Genomic DNA, 12,196 nt, shown 5'->3' on the forward strand with positions numbered 1-12,196 from the left:
TAATGAACAATCTCATTGAATTTTTTCTTGGTCACCAGTGAAAATGACATGGGGTAAGTAACACATTAAAAAAATATATTTTTGGTTAGTATATTCCTTTGATGGCGGGAAGAGAAAAATAGCCATGAGCATGAGTAATTCAAAATGGCACAAATGCAAACAAAAGTAAGCACTGAATCAAAAAGCTAAGATTCAAATCAAACTCTAGGGCACAACAAGCCACCACTTTGAGCGGTCGATCTGTAAAATAGTCCAGAAAAATTGTGCAAAAAATTAAATAAATGATTCAGTCATAACCCTTGAATTTGCAAAATGTGATCTAATTGTCATTTTAATTTGTCTAAATGGTTTATAGGACTATAAAATAAATAATATATTGTATTGGTCGATATTTGATCCAGTAATACAATAATCACATGTATATTTTATTTCAAGACATCTTAGTTACGTTAGTTATTTTTTGTACTATCCCACAATGCCTTCTTGTTTTTTCTGTGGCCACCGCCATTTTGGGACTTTATTGTTGACAGTTGCCATGTGGTTGATAAGTACACTGACTTGCAAGTGCACAGCCAAAAGAAAATGAAAATAGGTCAGGAGAGTCGAAGGGCAAAGATCAAAACCGGGAGACGAGCAGATCTTTCATCAAAGCCAGCCATTCATACACAGCTGGAAATTCAGAGTCATAAAACAACACCAGGGAATTGAAAAACCAGGAAGGACTAAATTTTAATCTCTTAATGCAGCACAACAAGGTCTGTCAATCAAGCTTGGATACCCCAGGAATACCCGAGGTGGTCTTTTATATTGTTACCAAAATGACGATACAGACGAGTGCACCCTGGAGAATTCTGGAAAGGATGTCCATGGGGACATTACAACAACAACAACAACATTTATTTCTATAGCACATTTTCATACAAATGATGTAGCTCAAAGTGCTTTACAGGATGAAGAAAGAGAAAAAAGACAAAAATAAATTAAAAAATAGAATTAGGGAACACTAATTAATATAGAATAAAAGTAAGGTCCGGTGGCCAGGGAGGACAGAAAAAACAAAAAAAATACTCCAAACGGCTGGAGAAAAAAATAAAATATGCAGGGGTTCAGAGGCCACGAGACATTAGAAACAATTACCTCACAGAAAACAAAATGACATGGCGATAAAATGTGATCAAATAGTGAACTTTTTCAGAATGAGTTTCAAGCTAAATTAAAGACCAATTTTGAATCCTTTGAGTCTCAAAACTTTATTATCCTTAAATGGATTGTTAGGAAAAGGTGTTTATACAAAACAAAAGTTGGAGATCATAACATTAGGAATGAGGCTGGGGTCATTGATGACGTGACATCATAGATCAAGGGCTATAAAAGTCAACCTGTTGAACCTCCAAGTTTGTCCGAGTTTGTGGATTTAACTTAAAATTCTCACATTACTATTGTTTATTAAAGTCCTCTTTAATAATAGGCATTCCTTTTTGGTTCTGACTGTGATTTTTGTCTTACATCTGGGCTCTAGTTTACATGGTTTATGATCCTCTTGCTCCATTTCTTGACATGGCTATTGTTTCACATTCTGGGTCTTGTTTATTAGATTCTTTGACTACTTGGCTTGTTTCTTTTCACCTCATCCTGTCTCCCGATTCCAATTCCTTATCCTGTGCGGTTCAGCACATTAATCAAGACCAGAGGTTTCCAAGTACTTTTTGATCCTAGATGAACAAATAAAAAAAAAAATCTGCTTATTTTCATGCCACCTAATTTAATGATCAGAAGCCAATGAACAAGATGTTCTGATTTCTACATTAAGTCCAAAAACACTCAAATAGTGTTTGTTTTAACAAATGTACCAAGAATTTCTTTCTTTTCCTTGCAGGAGCAGATTTTTTTTCTTGAGTTTGTCAGTTTAGTTTTTCTCTCTCAAAATATTCATTCATAATTAAGGCCATATGATAAAGAGAATACAGAATGAAATTACTGGCAGCATTTTGGGCATAATGTTGTTTGCATCAATGGTTAACAGGATGAACAATACATCAGCTTTAACATCTACTGTATATTGGCACATAACAGCTTAGAAAAAACACATCGGACAAGGGCAGAATTTACATTTGTGTGGCAGATGTTTTACATGATGTCACTATTTGAAAAATGACTAATGACTATTGCTGGCAGCTATAAACAAAGTGAAAAAGGCACATCCTCAAGTGAAAAGCTTTAATCTTCTTCTATAATACGCTACCGTGGCTGTCTGTTTGTCTGCCAGGATTTTAAATCACCTGTAGCTCGCAAACCGTTTGACCTATTAAACTGAAATTTAATACACGTATACTACGTAATCTCTACTGTCCGCTTTTGGGGTAATGATTTTTATTACTCTTTTTATTTTTATTTTATTTTATTGTAGAATCAACTCTCGGCAGCGACACGACGCATGTGTACGGGCACCATTTCTCATTCCCCACCACCTTTGCCATCACTTCCCCTACCTCTTCATCTGCTCTCTATATATAAAATCCTAAGCCTAAAAGTGCAACAGTTTTATGTGACGTTTTTATGTCACGCTTTAAATCGGGCTTATTTTAAAACCTGCATATATATGTTTGGTAACATTCTTTCAGAATTTATCAAACTTTAATGAGATATTGTTAGATTTACAGATTCTTGTTCCGTTTTTAAATTATAAACTAAAAAATATCAAGAACGCATGTCCCGTGAGACAGGACTCTGTGCCAAAAAATTTAACCACGCCCGGGGCTGGAAATAAAAGACAAAGAGTAGGAAAGCTGCTGTACAGGCCTTTAAATGTTCGAAGTGCTCTGTGAGATGCAGATGATGCGGCACGACAGCAAGCCAGCAGCTGATCGAGCAAAGAGGAGGTAAAAAAAAACTGTATCTGTTTCCTATTGTATCACCGTTTAAGAGGGGGTTTCGGAGAAGTGACCATGTCTCCTTAGGGTGAGTTCAGCCCCCTTCTTCATAACACGACCGGCAGAGACGTGAAGTGGCTGGCGCATAGCGCAGGCTGGGGGGATTGGCAAGCGAATCGAGCAGGGGGAACCCCTTAGTATCTTAAATCATTCTTGAGGCAGATTGAAGACGTAAGTGCCAGCTTAAGTGAAAAATTCAGAAAAACATACTAAGTAATTGCAACACAAAAACTGAGTTAATCATGATTTTCTGAAAGACACTTTCACGTCCCGCAAGATGAATCTTTGTGCCAAGAGATTTAGCCACGCCCGGGGCAGGAAATAAAACAAAGAGTAGATGACAAAGTAGAATGTCATAAAGAATTCAAAAATGTTGGTGCAGTACACATGCAGAGCAGGTTACATAATGAAAGTCTCAAAAAAATGATAGTAACGATCGCATTAGCACAAACAAACGGGTATTGTTACTCGGTGAAATAATGCAACAGCAAAAAGAGATTGAAAATATTGTTCAGATTTAAACTTTAAGTCGGAGACTTGTAGATCGTCTAATTCGTGTTGCCATCAGGGAAGAAAATAATAATGTTTCTTCCCAATGAAGAGGCGTATCCGCGAGAATTAAAAGATTTGTTGTTTGGTGAAAGTGAAGTTTCAAGCACACGCACGGTTCAATCATTTCTCATTTGTGTGAATGCTATTGTCAGACACATTTCTTGTAGAGAGAAAGAAACGATATTCACTCACGTGCAGTTATGTATTGCGTTGTCACGATGTAATTCCAAACACTGAATCAAAGTTCAATGCAATATTGATGAACAGGTAAAAGTGAAAAGAGATCGAATATATGGATATAGGTGATTTGACGGAAGTGCGCCACGCGAGATGCTGATCACACGGCACAGCAGCAGCAGCAGCTGCTGATCGAGCAAAGAGGAGGTAAAAAAAAAACTCTTTGTTTCCCATTGTATCATCATTTAAGAGGGAGTTTCGGAGGAGCGACCGCATCTCCTTGGGATGCGTTCAGCACCCCTCTTCACAATGTGAGCTGCAGAGACATGAAGTGGCTGGTGCGTAGCGCAGTGCAGGGTGGAGGATAGAGGGTGGGTGAGTGAAGCGAGCAGGGGGCAAAGCCCCCTAGTTTAACAAGAAACAAAATTGTTAATTCAGTTTCAATCATGAAATAAGACTCCCTGTGTATCAGAAGCTTTTTTTTTTTCTCCATTTCTCTTTTCTCAGTTATCACTTCAAACTACAATGGGTAAGTGACATATAATAAAAATGTTGTTTTTTTGGCGGAGAATTCCTTTAAGTACAGTTAATATCAGAAACTTTACAACTTCTTCATGAGTTGTCTTCTCACAGGTAAATCTGACTTTTACTTGATTTACTTTCCAGAAGCGTATGTCTAAACGTTTATTCACGTATGGCTGTTGGGTTCCCTTAAATAACACTGGAGTTGAATCCAGGTCATTGGACAGCAGTGCTAAGCACCATGTCAGCCTAGTCGAGGTCTCCTTGTGATGCCCGGGTTGCCTACAGCTGGCATTGTTCCTTGGTACTTGGGACATCGATAGTCATGAAACCGCGATGGATTGGCCAATGAGGACACATGCAAAGTGCTTCTTCAACAACGAAACCAAGGCAGTGTCCAAACTGAAGTGCTGTACAGGTTCTTGTATTAATAAATAATGTTCAAAAAAACAAGTATTCAAAATCTTTAAAATAAATAATCCGTAACTAGGTTAAAATAAGAAAGTTACAATCAGGTACTCCTTGTGTCCTGTGAACCTCAACTCTCTTCTTTATCCTCTCAGCCTCACCACACCCATAAGGTGTGCTAAGGTGGGAGTTGAGACACCCACACGCGGGGTAAAATCTTTAAACTGGCTCATGTCCTCGCCGTTACCCATCGCCATTGCGAGCCCTGCTCCTTTCTCCCACTGATATTCTTCGGGCCTTCAGCAGGAGACCACTTAGAGCAGTTTGCCACTACCGCTCCTTGAGCTTAGCTGGTGCAACCCTGCCTAGTGAACACCCGCCGCTCTCCAACTCCCAACCGCCATGCCTCCTGCCCTGCTCATCCACCCGATCTCTCTTCTTGTGCCTCCTATACTCAAGTAACCAGCCCCACCAACCTAATCAGGCTCCCTTTGTAAACACCTTGTGGGAGCAGCACCCTGATTACAATCCGAGGAGTGCCGCTGTCGAACGACTGATCAAATCAAGCAATCCGTTCATCTCCACACCAAACATCCTGCAGTGGCGTAGCTCCTCATTTGTGCCCACACCCACCGAACCTGAGTTGTGCTGTTCCGCACACTGCCATAAACCCCTCAATGTGCATGACCACACTCCTAATCCTAAAGTATCATCTTATACTTTAAAGGGATGGCTTCTCTAAGTATGCAAGTACAGTTTAATCGTCAGTGTGTATGTTGTGTAATGGTAAAGAGTAGTTAAACAAAATGGCCGCTCACGACATTCACTCATAGTGGATAGCCCGGCCTAACAGCTGTACCCTGGTCCTCCACAGTGAGATGCTTGGAAGTTGCTTAACCTGTGCAGTCTGTGGTCAGACGTATCATTTATGAAGCTAGAAACGTTGCTATTGTGTACTGTTTTGATATGAAAGATGCTCCATTATTCATTCAGTCGAGCCTTTATTTTGAACCCTGCCATCTTGTGGAAATGGTGGTATGCTAATTTAAACTCCAGATTGATAATAAATCTGAGTCTCGTGATGAACCTTAACAGAAAAATAAGAGTCTTGGATGTGCTGGCATCGACAGTGGAATAAATTGAAGGATCTTTAAGTGTTTCAGACTACAATCAATCAAGGCAAAGGCAGCTCTGATCATTAATGTCTCTTACAAATGGTAACATGAAAGGTAATCGTTAAAAAAAAATCTCTTGTAGACCGGGAGTTACTTTGTTTTCTTGTTTGACTAAATCTTCCCCTTTGAAGGCCGCTATTGTAACAGCATCTATGGCTGCATTTTTCATTTCTGCTATTTCTCTATGGCCGTAGTTTGGAAGTTACAGTATGTTAAGCTGAAATGTGAAGAATGGGACTAGAAGGTTCTCATTGGTTTTTTTTTTGGTATATATTTATTTATTTGCTTTTAATATACATTTTTTGCTTTGTCCTAAAAGAACCCTTTTAATTTCTCAAGACTGCCTCAGAATTATTCTGCCATTTTGACATTTTAAAGATAAACCTTTTGCAAATAATGCTGTCATTTTTGCACTGTTCCCTCTGTTATTAAAGGTGTCCCGTGTAGCACAGAGGATTGTAATTTCATAACAGCAAGGAAGTCAGAAAATTACTGGATGTGTGTATGAATATGCCTCTGTTCCAAATGTATATTGTGTTGACATTTACTTTGAAAAAATATCACTGATTTTCCATTTAAAGAAGACGATGACAAATGAAGTAGAAGAGTGCAGCGGGTTAAAGAGGGCAGGCTGAAACAACGCAAAAGGAGATTTTTAAGGCAACCGGCTGGCCTGATGTCCTGTCCTGCTGCCCAGGAGATTTCAGGCAGGATTTAGTGAGAACAGACAAGGATGTCCTCCCACCGGCGCCTACTGCCGATTGAGCAGATGTTGTGTAGGCTACTATATGAGGGGTCTTAGCTTTCAAGCTTGTAGAATATGGGTTGCCAGCATTTACAATGGCTAACAATGGAATGGGATGCATATACTGTATGTTGTGCAATCCTCTGGTGTTAGTGGGGGTCAATCACAGTTTGAAAGGAACAAATAGGAACTGTGCACTATATATATATTTTTTTAATTTAAAGAGATTGGCCCGAGCAAAACTTGGCTACCTAAAATATTGTACTTTGTTAATGATTTCATTCTTGCTTAAGAATTAACTGAATATTTTTGTTAACTGAAGTAGAAACTATAAAAAAAGCTTTGCAGTATTGCAAGGTGTGACCACTAGGGGGTGCCATCAAGCCCCAAAAGCCCAGACACAACTCCAAATACGCAAGACCCCGAGTTCAAAACCAGTATTTATTGAATGGTGTACCTTTAACAGGCTTCTTTTCACACAACACAATTTTTTTTCTCTTTCTCTTTTCCACTCCTCCCAGGTAAGTGCTGTCCGTCTCCTCCGACTCCCAACTCCGACTCCTTGAGTAAAATGGATGGCTTCCTTTTAAGCCCCAACCCAGAAGCACTTGCCAAATGCTTGTCTCTGAAAAGCACTTCTGGGTTAGGCAGAACCTGAGCCTTTCACTTCTTGACAGGTCCCACTAGCGGCCCCCATGGAACCCAACAGGGCAGTCTTATGTGACCATAACTCCAATGCTGCCCTGTGGGCATCCATACCAAGGTTGGCCATAGAGGATGCTGCCACCCAGTGTATTGGGGGAAAGGTCTGCATGTGAGAGACAGCCTCCTATTTCCCTTATATTCAATTCAATTAGATAAACCTTATCATTCCCATGGGGATATTCAGATGTATACAGCAACAGAAACATTAAAAAACAAGGATACAGTCCTACAGAACAAATAATACAGGCAATTTATCAGTAATCGACAAGTAAATTATAATAATTAAATAATACTTATCCCAGTCGGTTGCCCCACCCATTTTGCCTTTGGCATCCCAGCTGGGCATGTGCTGTTGCTCTTTCTTTCTGTACCATTCGTTATGATGGCATCCCAGCAAGGTAAGGGAGTCCATCCCAGCTGGGACAACTGATTTGTCCATCACAAAGGCTCCAGTTTAAGAAATGTTGATCGGCAATGCATGTTTTTGATGAATAAGAGATAAGAACCTGTTTAAATTAAAAGTATGAGGCAGAACTGCCACCTAAAATGCCCGTATGATTTCATAAGCTGTTTCTAGGTTCTGCAAGCATGTTGCCCTGTTTTCTCCTTCTTCTGATGGCAGAGATTTTCAAAACACAATTTTAGTTTTACGAACTTCTAATAATGGCATAGTTGCCTTACAAACATGACCATACCTAATTAAAGCTACATAAGGTCAGATAAGTAAGCAGTTGGGGGGGCGGTGGGGGTCAAATGTCAAATACAAATTGCTTTGAGTTACTCCCTAGACTTCAAGCAACAAGACAAGTAATAATTCTTTGCATTTATATAGCGCATTCTCACTACTCAAAGCGCTCAGCAAATTGCAGGCTAAGGGCCTTGCTCAAGGGCCCAACAGAGCAGAGTCGCTATTGGCATTTACGGGACTCGAACCAGCAACCTTCCGATTGGCAGTGCAGATCTCTAGCCTCAGAGCCACCACTCTGCGCACACATATTGAACGGTTTGTTGATATGCGTCTACATGCAGAACTTTATGACAAACCAGGTTGTTTGGTGTGGATTGCCCCACTCTGTCAGTTCAAGGTTCAAGATTATGTACAAGAACAGACAACAAAAAAGAGATTACATTAGATTATTTATTTATAAAAGCACATTTCAAACAACACAGGTTGTGCCGAAGTGCTGTACAAAGAAACATTACAATAAACACAATTCAAACAATCATGCAGAAGCAGATCAATAAAACAGCTAATTATAACATCCACCACAATCGAATTATGAAGGCGGGAGAAAACAAGTAGGTCTTAAGTCGACTTTTAAAAGCCTCGATAGAGGATGAATACCTGATGTGGAAAGGCATGTGTTTTGTCTTGTTAGAGTAATATATATTGCTCTACTTTCCCCTATTGTATTATTAATATGTAGCCTTAGAATGCCTAATCTCACAGACTTACCACTGTTTATAAGGTATTATTGTATATAACTTATCCCCACCTTCCCTTCTATATCTATTACCTTAGGCAATTAGATGTAGTAAAAAGACAAGCAGAAGTTAAGTTACACATAAAATAATGTATTATTGATAATATTCAGTAATAATGACAAAATGCAAAGTATATTTGAATATTGGCAACCATACAACCTGATTAAATGATGATATGTAGTTCAGGCGGCACACAGTCTTCTAGTTACTTAAATGTCTCTAGTTAAGGCATCATTGGTGCTCAGCTTTCAGCCACATGTCTGTTCAAAATGGCTGCTGAGCTGTGCTCTTCATCACAGGATAGCAAAAGAGATGCTTCTTTCAGATGTTGGTTAGTAAGAGAGAGATACTTCTACGTCATCACAGGTTAGCAAGAGAGATGCTTCTTCATCATATGTTGGTTGGCAAGAGAGAGATACTGAGGTTAAACACATACATTTATAGATGTTCTGTCCAACCCCGAGAGCCAATAGGACATCATGGTACTTAAAGGCCTCTGAGACAAGCCAATTCCAAACAGCCATACCTCAGACCAATGGGGGAAATAGAACATCTTAACACCTGCCCCCAAACCATATGTTAAAGTACACCGTAGCCCATTTGCGGGGGTAGAAATGACTTTAGCAAAGAAACACTTGCCAAACTGGTTTAAAACACACATCTCCCAAATCCTGTCGTAAAATTTAAACAGACCCATTCATAATGGGGGGGGGGGGGGGGGGGGGGAACACTAAATTACATTGCTTTGCCCAAATTACAAATAAAAGATATACAAAACATTTATCAAATTATATGTAAAATCTCACATCACAATAGCATGTCATTCCAAAGCCTAGGAGCAATAACTGAGAAAGCTCAGAGTCCCCTCCACTTCAGCCAAGATCTTGGAACTACAAGGAGCAGTCGTCCAGAAGACCTCGATGTTCTTGGTGCCACATAGGAGGTCACAGATGTTTTTTAGAGCGAGGCCATGCAAGGCTTTAAAAACGAACAAGAGATTTTAAAATCAACGCGACACCTCACCAGTAGCCAGTGCAGAGAGGAGAAAATGGGGGAGATATGATCCTTTTTTCTAGACCCAATTAAAAATCTAGCTGCACTGTTCTGAAAGCAGCCGAGGGTGCGACAAAGCAGATTTGAGCAGTCCCACGAGATGTAATAAAGGCATGAATGAGTTTCCAAGAAGAATAACAACTAGAATAAAAAGAATTAACAACAGAGAATCACCAAAAATATTGCATAGTTGTTAACAGACTAGCACTGTATTATTAGACTGATCACTGTTTAATTGTCTAATGGCTTGTGGGATGAAACTCGTATGAAATCTGTCAGTTCTGTACCATTCAGTACCACTTGCTAGAGGACAGCAGTGCAAACACTCCATTGATGGGGTGAGTATAGTCTCCAATAAAGTTGGTGGCCTTGCACAGGCAGCATTTTCGGTAGAATTCTTGTATGAAGGGCTGAGATGTCTCTCATCTGCTCTCACCACTCTCTGGGGGTAAATCAGGTCTGAGGCAGTACTGTACATTCCCCATACCAGACAGAGATGCAGTTGGTCAATGCGTTTTCCGTGCTGCCTCTGTAGAAAGAGCTGAGGGTGGGAGGAAGGAGGCAAACTGTTCTCATGTGCTGCTGGAAGTACAGTCACTTCTTAATTAGGGAAGAGGTGTGTTATGAGTCCTGGAGAGAAGATTTGTTATCTTCACTCCTGGGAACTTTATGCTCTGGAATGTCTCCACAGTGGAGTTGGTGAAAGAGAGGGGAAAGTGAGTGGCATGGTTCTTACTGAGGTGACAGTGACCTCTTTTGTTTAACCTCCTTAGTGTTAGACCCAAGCTCTAAAAACAGTGCTAAAAGCGCTGGCCCTGAGAGTCACTTGGGCAGCGGTATAGACGCGTCTCACGTAAGACCCGAGGATTACTCGGGCTGTAAAAGTGCCATCAGTGTTAGACCCGAGCATCACTCGGACTGTAAAAACAGTGCTAAAAGTATTAGTCGTGAGTGTCACTTGGGCAATGGTGTAGTCGTGTCTCGTGTAAGGTTTACTCAGGCTGTAAAAGTGCCATCAGCGTTACTCGGGTAACAGTACAGGCATGTCTCATGTAAGTGTCAGTGCCTGAGCATTAACTGGGCAACGGTAACATAGCCTCATAATGGCATCTCGCATGATACGCCTCTCATCAGCAGTGATGATGAGGTGAGTCCGTCTTCAGGCAGCGAAATTGAAATGGACAGTGAAACTGAGAGTGCTTCTGGGAAGTGATGCTCACATCATTTGCACATGTGCAGCGTGCTGTTCATATTACCCTATATACTCACATATAAGTCGGGTCTTGAAACCTGAAAAATTGATCATAAAATCAGACCCCGACTTATACAACCATTCAAAAATGCGACACTTAAATTTAGTTTCTCGGACACATCGAGTTTTGTTACAGCATCGCAGTTACCAATTTCTTTCGCTACTTCAACGACTTTTAATTCAAAACCAGCTTCATATTTTCTTCTGATCAAACTCTCCATTGTAGATAAGGGATGCTCTTACGATTAAGGTGTATGAGGGTGTGAGATACAAAAAACACAAAACAGTGCAAGCATCGCTTCGGAATAGTTTGGGTATCACCGTGTGGTCACTTAGGCACAATACATAGAAAAAAAAGGCCGTGTGCTCCATGGTTACTCTCTCAGGTGGGCGTTAGCATGTCATAATCTCTTGAATCAATAGCGTGAGTTTTCCGCATTCAACTTATATGACTGACATTATAAAATACAGGAAATTATACAGTAAAATCAAGCCCCGACTTATCCACGGGAGAACTTAAACGTGAGTATATACAGTATTATTATCATTATTATAGTATTTTCTACACCTCTAACTTTATACTTTTAGTGTTTTGTGCATTTTACAGTAGAAAGATGAGATTTAATAAAAATGTCATTTTTAAAGCCAAAAAAATGCAACACTTTTTGCGTGCTCTTTTGAGAAAAAAATGAAACGCTAAGGAGGTTAATTGATTTTCAGGGTCAGGTTATTGTTCTTACACAAGTCCAGGAGTTGTTTGTCCTTCTTTTTGTAAGCCATCTATTTGCTTCTGTTTATGGCACTAGTTATTTGAATAATGCTTGCATGTTTGCTCTGTTGTACTACAGGGGCTGGAAACTGAGTTCTCAGCTAGGTTGGTCAGGGGTGAGGGTGGACATCTCTGAGAGGAAGGCTACAGTGACAGTCATGGCTGAGTGAAGTCAGAAGGAAATATTGACAGAAGGTAGTGGACTGTAGTTGTGGGTACATGAGTGTGGTTACCGTGAACTGTATGTCCCCAAGGCTGGGTATGTATAAGAATAGGCAAACAAAATTAGCGACAAAGACATTAAACATTATGCCTAAGTGCTGTAATTAAAAGAATCTGCACCCTTGAAAAAGAGGTTTATTTTTTGAAAAGAGGTGACTCCAAAATACTTTCAATGGTAAAACATGGATGACACAGATATTT

Source organism: Erpetoichthys calabaricus, chromosome 18 (assembly GCF_900747795.2).
Source record: "Erpetoichthys calabaricus chromosome 18, fErpCal1.3, whole genome shotgun sequence".
NCBI lineage: Eukaryota > Metazoa > Chordata > Cladistia > Polypteriformes > Polypteridae > Erpetoichthys > Erpetoichthys calabaricus.